The sequence below is a fragment of the Mus musculus genome, chromosome 13, assembly GCF_000001635.26.
Source record: "Mus musculus strain C57BL/6J chromosome 13, GRCm38.p6 C57BL/6J".
Classification (NCBI taxonomy): domain Eukaryota; kingdom Metazoa; phylum Chordata; class Mammalia; order Rodentia; family Muridae; genus Mus; species Mus musculus.
Genome location: NC_000079.6, coordinates 23259269 through 23277511, shown reverse-complemented (window position 1 = coordinate 23277511; position 18243 = coordinate 23259269). Strand labels below are relative to the sequence as shown.

Genomic DNA, 18243 nt, shown 5'->3' with positions numbered 1-18243 from the left:
AAAAACCCAACCTTTAAGTCTCTGATGAGCCTAATTATCAGGAACTCTCTGAGACATGAGGAGTCAGGAATCGATGCAAAAGCAAGAGGAATTTATTGTTCCAGTGTGCTGGGGTTGTCCCAAACCTGAAGGAGAGGTAGCAACCCTGGGTGGCCCATTGGGTGGCGAGTTTTTATATGAGCATCAGCAACTAGGCACAATATGATTGACAGAACAGTGTGCCTTTTTAAACTGAGTGGGTAGGGGCTTAAACAGCCTCTCCCTTCTGGCCTACTTGCTCTCTGACCTGTCTCTTTCAGAAGGGAAGGGGTGCCTATGTGCTTTCTGATTTGTCTCTTCCAGGAGAGGTGGGGTGCCTACGTGCTCAGGGGTCTGGTGGAATTTTCCAACAGCTTTGAACTGATCTCTTCAAACCAAACAATCCTTTCTTATTTCTTGTTTACTTATGGGATATTTACCATTACCCTGCATCTACTATATTCTTCTATAGACCCTTTTTAATACTAATGCCTCATTCCAGCTTTCTTATCACAAACAGAACCGATGGTCTCTTCCTGCTTCCCCATTGGCACAACATTTAGTGACATCCTAAGAATGTGAATTCTGCTTCCCAACAAAATAGTCCCCATTTTTACATATTTAAAAATTCTCCTTCTATACTGGTCCATCTAGCCACAACCTGGCTTTGCTTGGCACATGTATTCTCTCAAAGCTGTGAGAGAATACCTTAGTTCTAATTTCTAATGTTGACTAGGCAGAAATACCAAATTCCTGTATAGGATTAAAGAACACTCTAGAAAGAATACAGAGGGATCAGGAAAAGGATGACAGAACTGGGCAGCACCTGGTTTTGTGTTAAAGGTATGGTGAGTATAGTACAATCTCCACATTATCCATCGGATTGGTTCTATATAATGCTTTTTATGATTACCTACATATTGTGTATATCCCTAAGGACTCCTGTTGGTAACTTTGGCCAACACAAGTTGGCTCAGTGTGATGAACATGTTCTAGGACCTTTAAGAGGTGCAGTCCTTAGGCAATTTGTTGTTGTTCTTAGATGGGAATATAAGACATGATTTTGTCTTTGTCTTTCTGTTTAGAAATGTGATCAAGCACTTTCTTCGCTGCATATACCCAGTGTTGTGGCTGGCACCACTGATCACGGAATCTTCTAAGTGCAGAGCTGATGCCAGGCACCACTTGCATCTCCAGAACTGAGTGCTAAGTAATCATATTTTCTTTATAAAGTTAGTTTGCCTGAAGAATTACATGGTTGACAATAAAAAGCACATTCAAACACCTTCTAATTTAGACTTACTATATAGCATCCTGGGCAAACAGTGGGTACTCCACATGTTTCTTTCTTTTTATTGGTTACTTTATTTATTTACATTTCAAATGTTATCCCTCTTCCCGCTTTCCCCACCACAAACCTCCATCCCATTCCCCTCCCCCCTGCTTCTATGACTGTGCTCCCCCACTCACCCACCTCACTGCCCTAGCATTCCCCTATACTGGGGCATTGAACCTCCACAGGACCAAGTGCCTCCCCTCCCATTGATGCCAGATAAGGCAATCCTCTGCTACATATGTAGCAGGAGTGATGGACCCACCCATGTATACTTTTTGGCTGGTGGTTTAGTTCCTGTGAGCTCTATGGGGTCCAGTTAGTTGATATTGCTGTTCTATGGGGTTGCAATTCTCTTAAGCACCTTCTGTTCTTCCCCTAACTCTTCCATTAAGGTCCCCATGTTCAGTTCCATAAGTGGCTGTGAGTATCTGTGTCTGTCTCAGTCAGGTACTGGTAAAGCCTTGCAGAGGTCAGCTATACCAGACTCCTGTCAGCAAGCGCTTGTTGTCATCAACAATAGTGTCTGGTTTGGTGTCTGCAGATGGGATGGATCCCTAGAGTGGGGCAGTCTCTGGATGGCCTTTTCTTCAATCTCTGTTCCATCTTTTGTCCCTGCATTTCCTTTAACAATTCTGGGTTAATTTTTTGAGATGTGTAGGTGGCCCCATCCCTCAACTGGGGGTCATGCCTAACCTCTGAATATGATCCCTACAGGTTCTCCCTCTCCTTTGTTGGGTATTTTAGCTAATGGCATCCCTATTGAGTCCTGGGAGCCTCTTGTTTTCCTGGCATCTGGGTCTTTCTAGTGTCTACTCCCGTTCCCCATCCTCCACTGCTACAAAATTTCCTGACACTCTGTATTTCTCCTCTCCCCTTGCATCTTCTACTCCTGAACCTAACCCCCTCTTCCCTCCCCCTCCTCTCTCCCTCCCCAAGACCCTCCCTCCTTCTACCTCCTGTGATTATTTTGTTCCCCCTTCTAAGTAGGATTGAAGCATCCACACTTTGGTCTTCCTACTTCTTGAGCTTCCTATGGTCTGTGAGTTGTATTGTGGGTATTCTGAGCTTTGTGCCTAATATCCACTTATCAGTGAGTACATACCATGTGTGTTCTTTTGTGATTGGGTTACCTCACTCAGGATGATATTTTCTACTTCTATCCATTTGCTTGTGAATTTTATGAAGTCATTGTTTTTATTAGCTGAGTAGTATTCCATTGTGTGAATGTACCACATTTTCTGTATCCATTCCTCTGTTTAGGGACATCTGGGTTCTTTCCAGTTTCTGGCTATTATAAATAAGACTGCTGTGAACATAGTGGAGCATATGTCCTTGTTATATGTTGGAGCATCTTCTGGGTATATGCCCAGGAGTGGTATAGCTGGGTCCTCAGTTAGTACTATGCCCAATTTTCTGAGGAACCGCCAGACTGATTTCCAGAGTGGTTGTACCAGCTTGCAATCTCACTAGCAATGGAGGAGTGAGTGTTCCTTTTTCTCCACATCCTGGCCAGCATCTGCTGTCACCTGAATTTTTGATCTTAGCCATCCTGACTGATGTGAGGTGGAATCTCAGGGTTGTTTTGATTTGCATTTTCCTGATGACTAAGGATGTTGAACATTTCTTTAGGTGCTTCGTGGGCTTTGTTTAGCTCTGTACCCCGTTTTTTAATAGGGTTATTTGGTTCTCTGGAGTCTAACTTCTTGAGTTTTTTGGATATATTAGCCCTCTACTGGATGCAGGCAGCCTGTAGGTTGCCATTTTGTCTTGTTCACAGTGTCCTTTGCCTTACAGAAGCTTTTCAATTTTATGAGATCCCATTTGTTTATAGTTGATCTCAGAACCTCAGCCATTGGTGCTCTGTTCAGGAAAATTTCCCATGTGGGGATGTGTTCAAGGCTCTTTCCCACTTTCTTTTCTATTAGATTTAGCGTATCTGGTTTATTAAGGAGGTCCTTGATCCAGTTGGACGTGACCTTTGTACAAGGAGATAAGAATGGATCAATTTGCATTCTTTAACATACTGACTGCCACTCAAACAAGCACTATACTATATGCTGTATATGCTGTCTTTTTTCTACTGGATGGTTTTGGTTTCTTTGTCAAAGATCAGGTGAGCATAGATGTGTGGATTTAATTCCAGGTCTTCAGTTTTATTCCACTGATCTACTTGTACCAATACCATGTGGTGTTTTGTCTTTTTTGTTTTTTTTTCACTATTGCTGTGTAGTCCAGCTTGAGATCGGGGATGGCGATTACCCCAGAAGTTCTCTTATTGTTGAGAATAGTTTTCGCTATCCTAGGTTTTTGTTATTCCAGACAAATTTGAGAATTGCTTTTTCTATCTTTGTGAAGAGTTGAGTTGGAATTTTGATGGGGATTGCATTGAATCTGTAGATTGCTTTTGGTAAGCTGGCCATTTTTACTATGTTAATCCTTCTGATCCATGAGCATGGGAGATCTTTCCATCTTCTGAGGTCTTCTTCATTTCTTTCTTCAGAGACTTGAAGTTCTTGTCAAACAGATCTTTCGTTTACTTGGCTAGAGTCACATCAAGATATTTTAATTATTTGTTACTATTGTGAAAGGTGTCATTTCCCTAATTTCTTTCTAATTCCAATTATCCTTTGAGTAGAGGAAGGCTACTGATTTGTTTGCATTCATTTTATTATCCAGATACTTTGCTGCAGTTGTTTATCAGCTGTAGGCACAACACACCCAAACTTATGGAACACAATGGAAGCAGTGCTAAAAAGGAAAACTCATAGCTCTGAGTACTTCCATAAGGAAACTGGAGAGAGCATACTCTAGCAGCTTAACAGCACACTTGAAACTTCTAGAATAAAAAGAAGCAAATATGCCCCAGAGGAGTAGAAGGCAGGAAATAATCAAACTAAGGGCTGAAATCAACCAAGTAGAAACAAAAAGAACTATACAAAGAATCAACAAAACCAGGAGCTGGTTCTTTGAGAAAATCAACAAAATAGATTAACCCTTAGCCAGAGTAACCAAAGGCACAGAGATAGTACCTAAGTTAATAAAATCAGAAATGAAAAGGGAGATATAACAAGAGAAAGTAAAGAAATTAAAAAAAAAATCATTAGATCCCACTACAAAAGCCTATACTCAACAAAACTGAAAAATCTAGATGAAATGGATGATTTTCTAGACAGATACCAGGTACCAACGTTAAATCAGGATCAGATAAACAATATAAATAGTCCCATGACACCTAAAGAAATAGAAGCAGTCATTAAAAGTCTCCCAACCCCCAAAAGCCCAGGACCAGATAATTTTAGTGCAGAATTCTATCAGAACCTTCAAAGAAGAAATAATACTAATATTATTCAAAGTATTCCACAAAATAGAAACAGAGGGAACACTACCTAATTCATTCTACGAAGCCACGGTTATGCTGATACCTAAGCCACACAAAGACCCAATAAAGAAAGAGAACTTCAGACCAATTTCCCTTATGAATATCAGTGCAAAAATACTCAATAAAATTCTTGCAAACTGAATCTAAGGACCATCAAAATGATCATTTACCATGATCAAGTAGGCTTCATCCCAGGGATACAGGGATGTTTCAATATATGGTAATCCATCAACATAATCCACTATATAAGCAAACTGCATGTTTCTATATGCAGAAAGAAATAAATGTTGGGACTGGAGAGATGGCTCAGAGGATCAGAGTACTTGATGTTTTTACTTTTGCAGAGGACCTGGACTTGAGTCTCAGTACATATGTTGGTTGCATGACTCACTCGTCTCTGTAACTCCTGTTTCAGGGGGTCTGATGCCCTCTTTCACCTCAGCACATATGTAGTACACCTATCAACATCAGGCACACTATACATAAAATAAATAAAATGTTAAAAAACCACAAATATGTAAGTTCATGAAAATAGGGAGCAAAACATCTTTAGGTCTTAAAGATAGCGAGAACACAGAGAGAGGAGTGCCCATCTTCTCCCAAGATTTGAATTGACTTAGAAAAACAAAGATGTGCAAATAGACTATTCTTGACATCAAAAAGAAATAAAGGGAACTAGTTACATTTAACAAGCCAGTATTTACTGTCACCTGCCCCCTCCAGGATTTCTCTCTTTATTTTTGGTTGAACTAGAACTCACTATGCAGACCAGGCTGACCTTGAACTCAGAGCTCCACTTGTCCCTGCCTCCAGAGTGCTGCAATTAAAGGTATGTACCACACACCCTTCTCAACAATGGCTTCTTAACAGATCAAGAACAAATGAGATTGATGTTATAATAGAAATTTAACAAGAAAAAGTTAAGAACCACATTTATTAATCGCTGAATTCCATGAAACAGTTACATAAGAATCACTGCCAATCCTTCTTACACTCTTTCAAAACACAAGTGTAGAGAAAATACTTCCACATTTATTTTATGAGAACATCACTCAGACTCATAGGTCAGGCAGCAGTACTCCAGGGAAAACAAGAGCGAACAGACTACGATAACTACAGGTCTGTATGTATTCCTTATGAGTCTGTAGATATGAGATCATCAATAGGTAACAGCAGACTAAGTTAAAAAGATATACACTGATCAGGTGTCCCTTATCTCTAAGATGCACAGTTTGCTTAATATACTCAAATCAATGTGATAAAATAACAGAATGAAAGCAAAATTCTTTGACCATAGATGCTGAAAAAGGTCATTTAACAAGGTTCAGTATCCATTCATGACTAAAATAAAGTCATAACAAAGAATAGAAGAAAATTATTTCAATACATTAAAGTCCATTCATGAAAAGGCACAGCTAACATCGTAACTAATGGAAAAATGTTAAAGGATTTTCTTGTAAGACTTGAAACAAGATGAATGTCCATTCTTGACAGCCTCCCCCCCCCCCCCCCCCCAGTTTATCACTAGCAAGAATAGTTAGCAATAAAAATGAAAGGAATCCAAATTGGGTTTAGAGAGAAAGAAAAACAAGCCTGTTTCCTGATAACAGGTAGAAATCTGTGATGGCTCTACCTACCACAAAGATGTAAGAACAAACAACTTTAATAAACATTCAGGATACAAAATGAACACGAAACGCTTTGAGTTTTTATAGTAATGTGATCTATCAGATGGAGAAAACAATCCCATTTAAAAAGTCTTAACACAGCTATATCACACACACTTCTCCTATAGGCTCAGGGAGCATGAAAGAAGAGGGAGCAGAAAGGCCAGAGACCGCATAGAATCAGCGTGACAACAGTTTTCCCAATAGGAGAACTACAGCAGGCATGAACTCACTGCTGCTGTGATTATTATCAGTTAATGGCTCTGGAACCAAGTTCCTCGGTTTCTCTAGCATGTGTTAGACCAGATCAGGGCAGAAGGAAAAAACCGCATCTTTGAGCAATCCGGTTTGCCAGGGCTGCGCATCTTCCCAGGGAGCATCCTTTCACGCCAAGGTGGAGGGGAGGGGAAAGGCTTTGGGACCGCGCAGATTGCTGCCTCATACCGGGTCGCCAGGGCTGTAATAGCCGCTTGGTGCGGGTATCAAAGGACTTGCAACTGGATGCATAGCTGGGTATGCACCCACACCACAGTATAGCGAACGGTGGATGTTCTACGTAGGCCGTGTAACGAGTGACCAGGAGTGTCCTACGGATGCTCCAGTGGCGCAATCGGTTAGCGCGCGGTACTTATACAACAGTGTGTGCGCGAGAGCGATGCCGAGGTTGTGAGTTCGAGCCTCACCTGGAGCATTGTTTTCATAGAGCCGTCAGGAGCCCAATCAGCAGTTACGAATTAATTTTAGAATCAGCATTTAATTATTCTTAGAATCACATGACTACTGATTGCGTTAGACAGCTGCCTTCCCTGTCTTCCTATCATGCGCTGGCTTAGGGAAAAATATAGTAGGATTATGGTGGCAGCTTCGGCTATTTTTAGAATCCAGAAAGACTAATGATTTCAACGGACCACCGCCTTCCCTGTCTTGCTCCCATGCTTTGGTTTGGGGGAAAATACAGTAGGATTACGATAGCAGGTTCAGCTTCTCTTTTGCTTTGTTTTGTTTTGATTTTTGTTTATTGTTTATTGTTTTTTTCCCCCAGCGCAAACGAAAAGTCACATGACAGCGGTGGTGGAATGGAAAGATGGAGAGAGAATCTGTGTTCAGCTTCCTGGGAATCTCGAACTAGTTTTAGATTGTCTGTAACGGGCTGCTTTTCCTCTTTTGTAAATCTATTCATATGCTTTTAAATGTTGTGATACATTAGAACTCTAGGACAGCCGGGCGTGGTGGCACACGCCTTTAATTCCAGCACTCGGAGGCAGAGCCATGCGGATATCTGAGTTCGAGGCCAGCCTGGTCTACAAAGTGAGTTCCAGGGCTACACAGAGAAACCCTGTGTGTGTGTGTGTGTGTGTGTGGGGGGGGGCAACAACAACAAAAGAACTCTAGGACAAAGCATGCTGTAGTTGTCCCTCTCTAGCATTTGAGAATTCTCCTAGCTTCTAGATCAGCTCCAGGTACATAGCAAAATCCGGTTTATTTTATTTTATTTTATTTTAATTACTGGAGTAAAACAATCCCTGTTGCATATATACCTTTAGTTCAGGCAGAATGAGGGTAGAATGCAACGCCTTCCATTAATGTGCACTCCGACAGTTAATAACAGGTCATCTCTGCAGATCGGGATAAACAGGAGGTGAGCAGTTTACCATCCTCAGAACTGCTTCTATGATTGGCATCATGGAGTCATGTGCCACCATGGAGCCTTTGTACAAGGAGAGAATAAAATCTACCCAGTAAAAAAAAAAAAAAAAGTCTAGCCCCTCCCCAAAAATCTACCAATGAAAAAGGAACAGGTTATACTAAAGGAGAACAGTCTGGTTGCTCTGATTTCTGGACAGGAACTGCTTACAACAACGAATCTGGGACGTTAGAGGGAGCACTTGTGACATTTATATACACAGCCACAGACCATTGCTCCACCTATGAAACTGTGGGGGTGAAGAGAGAGAGAGGAGAGAGAGAGAGAGAGAGAGAGAGAGAGAGAGAGAGAGAGAGAGAGAGAGAGAGAGAGAGAGAGAGAACCATTTAATTATATTTGGAGGACAGCATATAACAATATCCACTTTAATTCCAGATCTGTTCATGCTGTTGTAGCAAAGCTAGTTGGAACTTGACAGAAAATTAAAGATATAAAAGAACTTGCCATAATGTCTGTGGCTTGAGCTTTCTCCACAGGGTTGTCCTGGGACTGATGGTGACAGCCTGGTCCACGCTGAGGAGACAGGTAAAATACTCAGATACTATTGGAGACTGCAGAGAATAAATGCACACACACACTGTGGTCCAAAGGTCATTTGGGGCCATGTGTCCTCTCCCTCCCCGGCCTGGGTAAAAGGAGCAGTGCCAGTGATAGTGGGTCCAGTGCACTGCTGCATAGGGGAGCAGTGGTTTGCGAGGAGCTGTTGACATTATATTAGAAATGCTTCTCTGCACTTTTGCCCCTTTACTCTGGCTTTGCTCATCTGTTTATTAAAATTACACTTTATGGATGAGCAGGACTGTTTACCTCTGTATTCCAGCACTTGGGAGGCAGAGGCAAGAGGACTGCAACTCTGAAGCCAGTCCGTTCCTACTTGTGAGACTTTGTGTCCTGTGTTTCTTTAAAGGAAAAAATAAAATAGCTATATGTCCTTCCATGCATATGAGTAAAATTTAAAACCAGCATCATTTTATAAATCACATAAAGTTCATTTTTGTGGCTGGATGCATATGGATTTCCTTTTTACCGTTGTCCTTTCCTGCTCTCCTCTTTCTCCTTCCCATAGATAGGTGTGCATTTTTCCTGTATCCACCCCCACTTCAGATCAGGGTCTCACTCTTCCCCGTATTAATACTTGATCAGGTCATGCCATATGCCAGTAAATAGGTCCTTCCATTTCACCTAGGCATAAATATGCCTAGTTATAGGATGCCATAGACACTCAAACGAGTTCCTTGGCATCCATTTTTTTTTTTTTGAGACAGGGTTTCTCTGTATAGCCCTGGCTGTTCAGGAACTCACGTTGTAGACCAGGCTGGCCTCGAACTCAGAAATCCGCCTGCCTCTGCCTCCCAAGTGCTGGGATCAAAGGTGTGCGCCACCACCGCCCGGCAAATGTGTAGCCCAGGCTGGCCTCGAACTTGTGATCCTCCTGCTCTGCCTCCTTCAGCAAATCCTACTGGCATGTGCCACCACAACCGGCCAAATTTTTTAGAAAAAGGAGTATGATTTAAATAATTTTGTGGTGTATGGGAATATAATCGCCCCTCTTTTTTTTCTAGGAAGATATTGTTTTAAAGTTCCATGGGTCTGTTCCACAAAACCTTGTCCTTGAGGATTATAAGCAATCACAGTAATATGGGTAACATTAAATTGTCAACAAAACATCTCAAATGCTTGTCTGCAATAGCCAGTTCCATTATCTGTCTTAATCTGATTTGGAACAACCAGCATAGAAAAACAATGTATCTTGCGCGCGCTCGCCTGGCCAGGAAGAACGACGCTGCAACAGGATCCTTCTGCACACGTTTATTGGGAGAGCTTGATCGTAGAGGCGAAAAGACCCCGAGCCCAGAACTGGTGCTGCTTTTATAGGCCTAGGAGGGGCGTGTCTCACACCCAGATTGGTTATGCACTAAGCCTCATTTGCATGTTCCTCATCTGATTGGCTACTCTCTCTCAGTACCTTACAGAACCTCATTATCATACCTCATTTGCATGTCTCACATCTGATTGGTTATACTCTCAGTACCTTACAGAACCTCATTATCATGCCTGGGCCAGGCAGTGTCTTGGCAAAAAACTTTACTGCATATGTACATATTGGTGTTTGTCCAATCTTATGCGTGGTGGCCAGCAGTAGTCAGTGCCACTCAGCAACGGCACATGTGGCTTCCCACATCTCCCCCTGTTTGTTTTAATAAAATGAGGCTGGACTAGGCCTGTGCAATTATGCCCATCCGCCGTGGCTCCTGTTTTAGATTGTTCCTCTAATGTCACAGCCTTACCCGTCATAGGGTAACCCTATTGCCACCGGGCCCCATGTCTTAGGTTGGACTGTGCATGAGGAAAGTTGCCCGTCTCTGGATACCGCAGTGCTGTGTGACAATAACTGCTAAATGACCTAGGGCGAACTCTGTAAAAGAGGCCAGCCAAAAAATGAATTAGTGGGGAAATCATGATCACTCTATTGATGAGCAAGGGCTGATCAATGATCGTTGAGTCTCTTTCATCCCATCTCATGCTGACTAATTCTTGAGCATAGATAACCAAATTTCAAGGGAGGAGCCGTTTTCAATAGCTAAAAGTGCCTGAGTTATAATCACCTTGTCACGTTTTTGTTGGGTTCTGAATTTGCATACCAATCAGAGCATGAACACCAGTCCACAGCATATGGCAGCACCAAACAAAATCACTCCCACCCATTCCTTAAAGTAAGAAAAAGCAGAGGTAAGCCAAGAGGTAAAGTCTCCAAGGGTCACTGGTTCCACTCTGGTCCCATTAAGGTTCAGGATCTGCATCTGCAGCCTCGTCTGCAACCTTTCCAGCTCCTGCGACCAGTTCCCCTTCAGGTAATTCGATAGGTCTGTACTTTTAATAAAAGAATTATTAATATACCTATTGGGAGTAATGCATACGTGCGATGTGGATGCCACACAACTCATTTGTATGACATCCATCATCTGTTCCATATCATGTTGTAAAATATCCACTCTCTGATTCACTAACATTAACCCTGAGGCGATATGAGAATCCACCCTTTGCAGGGTAAGCAATGCCTCAGACGTTTGTTTTTGTTTTTATTTTTTGGTTTTTTTTTTGTTTTGTTTTGTTTTGTTTTTTTTTGCTATCTGACTTATAGTGTCAGCAGTATTAATTTGATCTGCCCAATTAAAGATAATTTTTTTCTTAAAAAATATACATGGTGTAAACGGTTTATCCACATTATGCACAAAGCATAATGTATAATTTAAATGAAAACTAGTACTCTTATACACCCGTGGCTCTTGAGGAGTTTGTCGTGCATAAGGCACATCCAAAAAACATTCCTTTGCAAAAAACAAAGGCTAGGTAGAAGAATTGGAATGTACCGGTAAAGGTACTGGCCATGATCTTACTATGGCTCATAAAGGTATACTTATCCTGGTTTCAATCATCAGGAGCAGGAGAATCATCTTGGGGTTCATCTTGCTCTTTCACGGTCCTTGTCAGTCGCGTCGGGACCCAAAGTGGATTTTCTTCACCCTGTGGAAAAACACAAATAGCTCCCCGGGACCTGATTAAGATAGGATCCGGGCCATACCATTTATTGTCAAGGACATTTTTCCATTTGACCATTTCATTGGGCGATTGAGGCCATTGTCCATGCCTTTCAGCTGGTGATCTTCCAGCATCATCAAATTTTAAAAAATTAAGAGTAAATATTGTAAGGGATAGAGCCATCTTTGGCGTCATAGCCTCTATTCCCCCTTTCTGTTTTTGCAAATATTGTTTCAGAGTGCGGTGGGCTCTCTCAATGATGCCTTGGCCCTGTGGATTATAGAGCAATCCAGTAATATGTTTTACTTGCATTTGTTTGCAAAATTGGCTAAATTTAGAAGAAGTATATGCAGGACCATTATCTGTCTTTAACACTAGGGGCTTGCCCCATGCAGCCCAAGCCTCTAAGCAGTGAGATTTGACATGAACTGCTTTTTCCCCTGTCAAGGGAGAGGCATGTAGGACACCAGAACTGGTATCAATGGATACATGTACATATTGTAATTTCCCAAAAGATGGGATATGCGTGACGTCCATTTGCCAAACATCTAGGGGTCGCAATCTGCGAGGATTAACACCCACGGAAGGTGCATTAATAAATTCTACACATTTACCACACTGTAGGACAATATCTCGGGCTTCTGTTCGTGTGAGCTTAAATTTTTGTCGTAATGTAGAAGCAGGGACATGATAAAGCTGATGAAAATTCTTAGCACTTTCTATAGACCTTTGTGATAGGAAAACCATGTCTCTGGTGGCTGAGTCAGCAATTGCATTTCCCTTAACCATAGGTCCAGGTAATGATGTATGTGCTCTAATATGTTGAATATAAAAGGGATGCTCACGGATCAAAATACAATTTTGTATTTTCCTCAAAATTTCAGATACAGGACTAGACTGTTTAAAATTTCCGGCAGTCTCTAATGCTAGAACTGCATTAACTACATAAACAGAATCAGAGATAATATTTATGGGCATAGGAAATTTTTTAAAAACTTCTAAAACCACCAAACATTCTACCAATTGAGGGGCTCCTGGTGTAAATTGCAACCTTACAGCCTTTTCATTGATTACATAACTTCCAATTCCTGTTTTTGATCCATCTGTATAAATATCAATGGCTCCCTTTATAGGGGTATTAGCCGTTACCTTTGGAAATATTACTGGATGTAATAACATAAAATGTAATAACGGATGTTTAGGATAATGATTATCAATTAAGCCAGAATAACTGCATCTAAGAATGGCCCATTCATCTATAGTAGCACACAATATCTGCATTTGTGCGACAGTATAAGGGACAATTATGCTATCAGACATTTTTCCAAAGTGAGTAATTGAAGTTTTTATCCCTTTGTGGGCCATATTTGCTACCATGGTGGGATAATGCTCTATAGTCTTATTAGGGGATATATGTGGATGTATCCATACTAAAGGACCATTTTGCCATAACACAGCAGTTGGCAAATTTATGGTTCTTAATATGCATAGGTACAAAGGTTCTTGCTCATTTATACGATTTAACTGTGCTTTTTGGATAGCTCTTTCTACCTTCCTAAGAACATCAGAAGCCACAGGTGTTAACTGTCTCAGTGAGGTAATATGTGATTCTCCTTCTAAAATTTGAAATAAAGGTTTTAATTCCGAAGTAGGGATCCTTAAATAAGGTCTAATCCAATTTATATCTCCTAATAATTTTTGAAAATTATTTAATGTCTTTAGATGATCTTTTCTTATACTAATCTTTTGTGGGGTGACACATCGTAAAGTAATAGTGGCTCCTAAAAAATGACTAACATTAGACTGCTGTACTTTTTCTGGTGCAATAATCAAGCCATTATTTTTTAAAGTTTCATTAAGCAAGCCATAAGCTTGCTCTATACTTTCTTCTTCAGGTCCACAAATCACTATATCGTCCATATAATGACAAATTTTTAAGGAGGGGAAACCATCCCTAACCGGTTGCAAAGCTTTTCCTACATATAACTGACATATTGTAGGGCTATTTGCCATTCCTTGGGGTAATACCCGCCATTGGTACCTTTTATCAGGCTCCATATGATTAATAGAAGGCAAGGTGAATGCAAATCTAGGTTTATCTTTCTTATTTAATGGAATGGAAAAGAAACAATCCTTAATATCTACTACTATAATCCTCCAATCCTTAGGTAGAGCTGAGAGTAGGGGGAGTCCTCTTTGTATAGGACCCATAACTTGCATTTGTGCATTAATGGCTCTTAGGTCATGTAACAATCTCCATTTACCTGACTTCTTCTTTACAACGAAAATAGGGGTGTTCCAGGGTGATTGAGTGGGTTCCACATGTCCCAGGTCTAATTGTTTTTGTACTAATTCTTTAGCTGCTTTTAACTTCTCAGAGGGTAAAGGCCACTGAGGCACCCACACCGTGTCCTCTGTACGCCATGGAATGGGCAAAGGCTCCTCAGTGGCCCCTAGAAAAAACTCAGCCTTTTCTTATCTACTTTTTCTGTGGCTTTAACTGGTGAAATTCTACCTTGTAAGTTTTTTCCAAGACCTAGTCCAGGTATATATCCCATTCCTTTCATCATTTCCTTGCTTTTCTGAGAGTAATCATTAGTCAATATAAAGTTCATGGCTGACAACACATCTCTTCCCCATAAGTTTACAGGTAAAGGGAGTACATAAGGTTGAAAAAGCCCTGTCCTTCCTTTATCTTTCCATTGTAAGGATTTTGCACTTATAGTTGGGGTAGCCTCATATCCTAATCCTTGTAAGGTATGTGACGATTGATTAACAGGCCAAGAAGCGGGCCACCAATTACTGGATATAATGCTTTTATCTGCTCCTGTATCCATTATACCTTGAAAGGTTTTTCCTTCTATTTGTAATTGTAAAGTGGGACGATTATCCAAATCTAAAGATATGTAGGCCACATTAGTTCCTATAGAACCGAGTCCCTTATCTCCTCGGGAATCCTGGCTACTAGGGAACATGTTATGCAAACTAGGAAGAATCAGTAATTGAGCAATGCGATCTCCAGGAGAAATGGCCACAATACCTTGGGGTGCAGAACACATAATCTTAACTTGTGCCTCATAATCTGAGTCTATAACTCCGGGATGTATCATCAATCCTTTCAAAGCAGAAGAGGACCTACCCAACAGTAGGTCCACTGTATCCTTTGGTAAGGGACCTCTAAAGTCTGATAAAATAGGTTGGCACCCCATTTGAGGTGTAAGAATTACTCTGGAGGTGGCACAGATGTCCAATCCTGCTGAACCCGGAGTGGCTCTCCTTGGTCTCTGGGTGGCCTCATGGACACTGTGGTCTGAAATGCCCCATACATTTGGGGGCCCTGGGGACGGGGGCCCCTCACGCCGTTTTTTGGCTGTTGCACTTTAAACTGAGGTATTGGCCTTCCTTTTATATCTCTGACTGATCTACATTCATTTGCCCAATGTCTTCCTTTCCCACATTTTGGGCAAGTACCTGGTTCTGTCTTTTCAAACCTACTCTTTCTACCCTTTGTACACTGCTTTTGCATATGACCTGTTTGTCCACAATTATAGCAGGTTATTTCTTTTGTTTGCGCCATCAAAACTGCGGCAGCCAGCCCTGCATTTGAAAGAGGTCCTCCTATTTCTCTACAGGCTTTCATCCATGCTTGTAGTCCTTTCCCTTTCCATGGTGTGATAGCATTTCTGCATTCTTTGGTACATTGCTCATAAACTAATTGTTCAATTAATGGCATTGCGGCCTCAGAATCACTAAATATACATCCTGCCGCTTCCATCATGCGAGCCACAAATTCAGAGAACGGCTCATTAGTTCCCTGAATAATTTTTGTCAAGTTACCAGATACCTCTCCTCGATTAGGCAATGCTTTCCAAGCTTTCACTGCTGCCTGATTAATTTGATCATAGACCTGCACTGGGTATCCTAATTGATTGTTTGTCCATATACCCTGACCTGTAAGCATTTCAAAGCTCCATGCTTGTTGCCCTGCAGTAGCATTAGCACGGGCCTGACTCAAACACAGATCATGCCATATAGACTTCCAATCTAGATACTGTCCCATCGTAAGACATGCCTTTACCACACTCATCCAGTCAAAAGGAGTCATGGCATTGTGAGCCAGTCTATCAATTTGGGACTGAGTAAATGAGGCATTAACTCCATAGGTCCTTACTGACTCTGCTAGCTCTTTTACTTGTTTATGCGATATTGGCTCATAATATCGCTGTTGAGCATGATCCTGAAAAACAGGAAAAGCCTGACATATTTTTTGCAACCCTTTAGGAGTGCAAAAAGAGTGACCATTGCCAATTGCTTTCTTATCTGCATAAGGCGGAGTAGGTGGGGGAGCACTGAAGCTCCTCCCTATTGGACCAGATCTTTCTGCCTCATACTCCGCAGCAGCCTCCTTCAAATCTTCCTCCTCTCCTGCTGATAATTCTGAATCCTCTGAGCTGGACAATTCTAACAACTCAGAGTCCTCGAGAGGAGGGTAAATTTTCTGCTTTTTATTATTTTTTACACTATTTTTTGTATCTTTATATTTTGGGAGTTGACAAATAAAGCCATGATATAAGATCAAGGCAAGAAAGATAGCAACCCCAGCAACAATTATCGGATCTATTTCGTAGGAGAGCATGCTTCTCAAAGACTCACATTAATTTCTTTCTACTTACCGGTACCGCCGTTCCTCAGCTGAAGAGTTCTGAATCCACACTGGATCCTTCTCAGAAATCTGTTTTACGGGAACCTTTATTAACCGCTCCTTCCCCGTGATGCAGTTCTGAATCCTCCCTGTAGCAGGGGGTCTTCGCTCGTGCCTGAAGATGTTTCTTTTCCCGGGTTTTCGGCACCACTTCTTGCACACGCTCGACTGGCCAAGAAGAACGACGCTGCAACAGGATCCTTCTGCACACGTTTATTGGAAGAGCTTGATCGTAGAGGCAAAAAGACCCCGAGCCCAGAACTGGTGCTGCTTTTATAGGCCTAGGAGGGGCGTGTCTCACACCCGGATTGGTTATGCACTAAGCCTCATTTGCATGTTCCTCATCTGATTGGCTACTCTCTCTCAGTACCTTACAGAACCTCATTATCATACCTCATTTGCATGTCTCACATCTGATTGGTTATACTCTCAGTACCTTACAGAACCTCATTATCATACCTCATTTGCATGTCTCACATCTGATTGGTTATACTCTCAGTACCTTACAGAACCTCATTATCATGCCTGGGCCAGGCAGTGTCTTGGCAAAAAACTTTACTGCATATGTACATATTGGTTGTTTGTCCAATCTTATGCGTGGTGGCCAGCAGTAGTCAGTGCCACTCTGCAACGGCACATGTGGCTTCCCACAAATGTAGGCAACGACTAATTACATTTTTAGTTGCTTCTCCTGTTAAAGCAGTTGCAACTAGAACACCTGAGAAAGTAGTCACATGTATATATTTTAATTTTCCGAGAAATGTGGGTAACGTCCATAATTGATTAGGTACAAGTCCTCCAGAATTAATACCATTATGTGGTACAGGATGAAATCGAGGACACTGAGGACAAGCCTTTACAATTTGATGATTTGATGTGCACATTCTCTAGAAATACCAAATTGTTGTCTTAAGCTATTACTATTTTGATGATGTAAAGAATGGGATTGTTTTAGCCAATTGTTCCTGTGTATGGCCTATAATCTGCCTGGTATACAAATCTGCTATGGCATTGCCCTCACTAAGGGATCTGGGCAATTCAGTATGAGCTCTTAAATGTCCTATAAAGTAAGGAACAGTGCCTTCTATCAAATTAAGTAGTATTTGCATAAATAGTTGCAAAATTGGAGAATTAGCAGTATCTTAAAAAGGGAACAATTTCAAGCAATTATAAACTATGAGGTATATATTGGCTATCACTATACAAATTAAAAGCTTGATTTTTCAATATTTCAAAACCAGTGGCTATAGCATGTAGTTCAATTATTTGTGCTGAAGCAGAGGGAAACTCAAGAGAACAAACATGTGATCCAATTGCATTAGATTGCATTAGATTAAATAGTTATATCATGTTAGGCATATCCCTGACCTTGTTATTGTTTCATGTGGACATAAGATATTATTTGTGTCAAGTTGACAAGGGGTGGATTGTAGTGGCTATCCCTGGTTGTCAACTTGACAATATCTGGAATGAACTACAATCCAGAATCGGAAGGTTCACCAGTGATCCTAATCTGGAGGCTGGGAAATAGAAGTTTCTGACCTGGATCTTGGTATGGAGATCTTGAGGCATAGTGGCTATGAATGAAGACAGGGAGATCTCTGAGTTCAAGGTCATCTGGGATTAAAGGTGAGATGGCACACACCTTTAATCTGGGCTATACCTTCTGCTGGAGACCTACATGAAGACATTGGAAGAAGGAAGACTCTCCTTCGCCTGTTTGCTGTATGGGTCTGAGCAACTGCTAGATCCTTGGACTTCCACTCACAGCTGCTGCTGACCATTGTTGGGAGTTGGACTGCAGTATGTAAGTCATCAACAAATTCCTTTACTATATAGAGACTACCCATAAATTCTGTGACTCTAGAGAACCCTGCCCAATACAGAAGTTGGTAA

At 41.4% G+C, this 18243-nt stretch overlaps 1 long non-coding RNA gene, 1 other non-coding gene and 1 pseudogene across 3 annotated transcripts in view; 2 read left to right on the top strand and 1 right to left on the bottom strand.

Annotated features, from left to right (window-relative positions):
• Positions 1–1308, top strand: part of 4930557F10Rik (RIKEN cDNA 4930557F10 gene) — a 37204-nt gene extending 35896 nt beyond the window's left edge. For both annotated transcript variants that reach the window (NR_126444.1, NR_126443.1), the window contains exon 2: positions 1104–1308. This is a non-coding gene — a long non-coding RNA (RIKEN cDNA 4930557F10 gene). The remainder of the gene's footprint in view (positions 1–1103) is intronic.
• A 5687-nt stretch (positions 1309–6995) lies between these two features.
• On the top strand, positions 6996–7091 carry n-TIaat15. The gene is made up of 2 exons: positions 6996–7033; positions 7056–7091. It is a non-coding gene; the product is annotated as a tRNA-Ile (tRNA).
• Positions 8011–8632, bottom strand: Vmn1r-ps135 (vomeronasal 1 receptor, pseudogene 135; annotated as a pseudogene).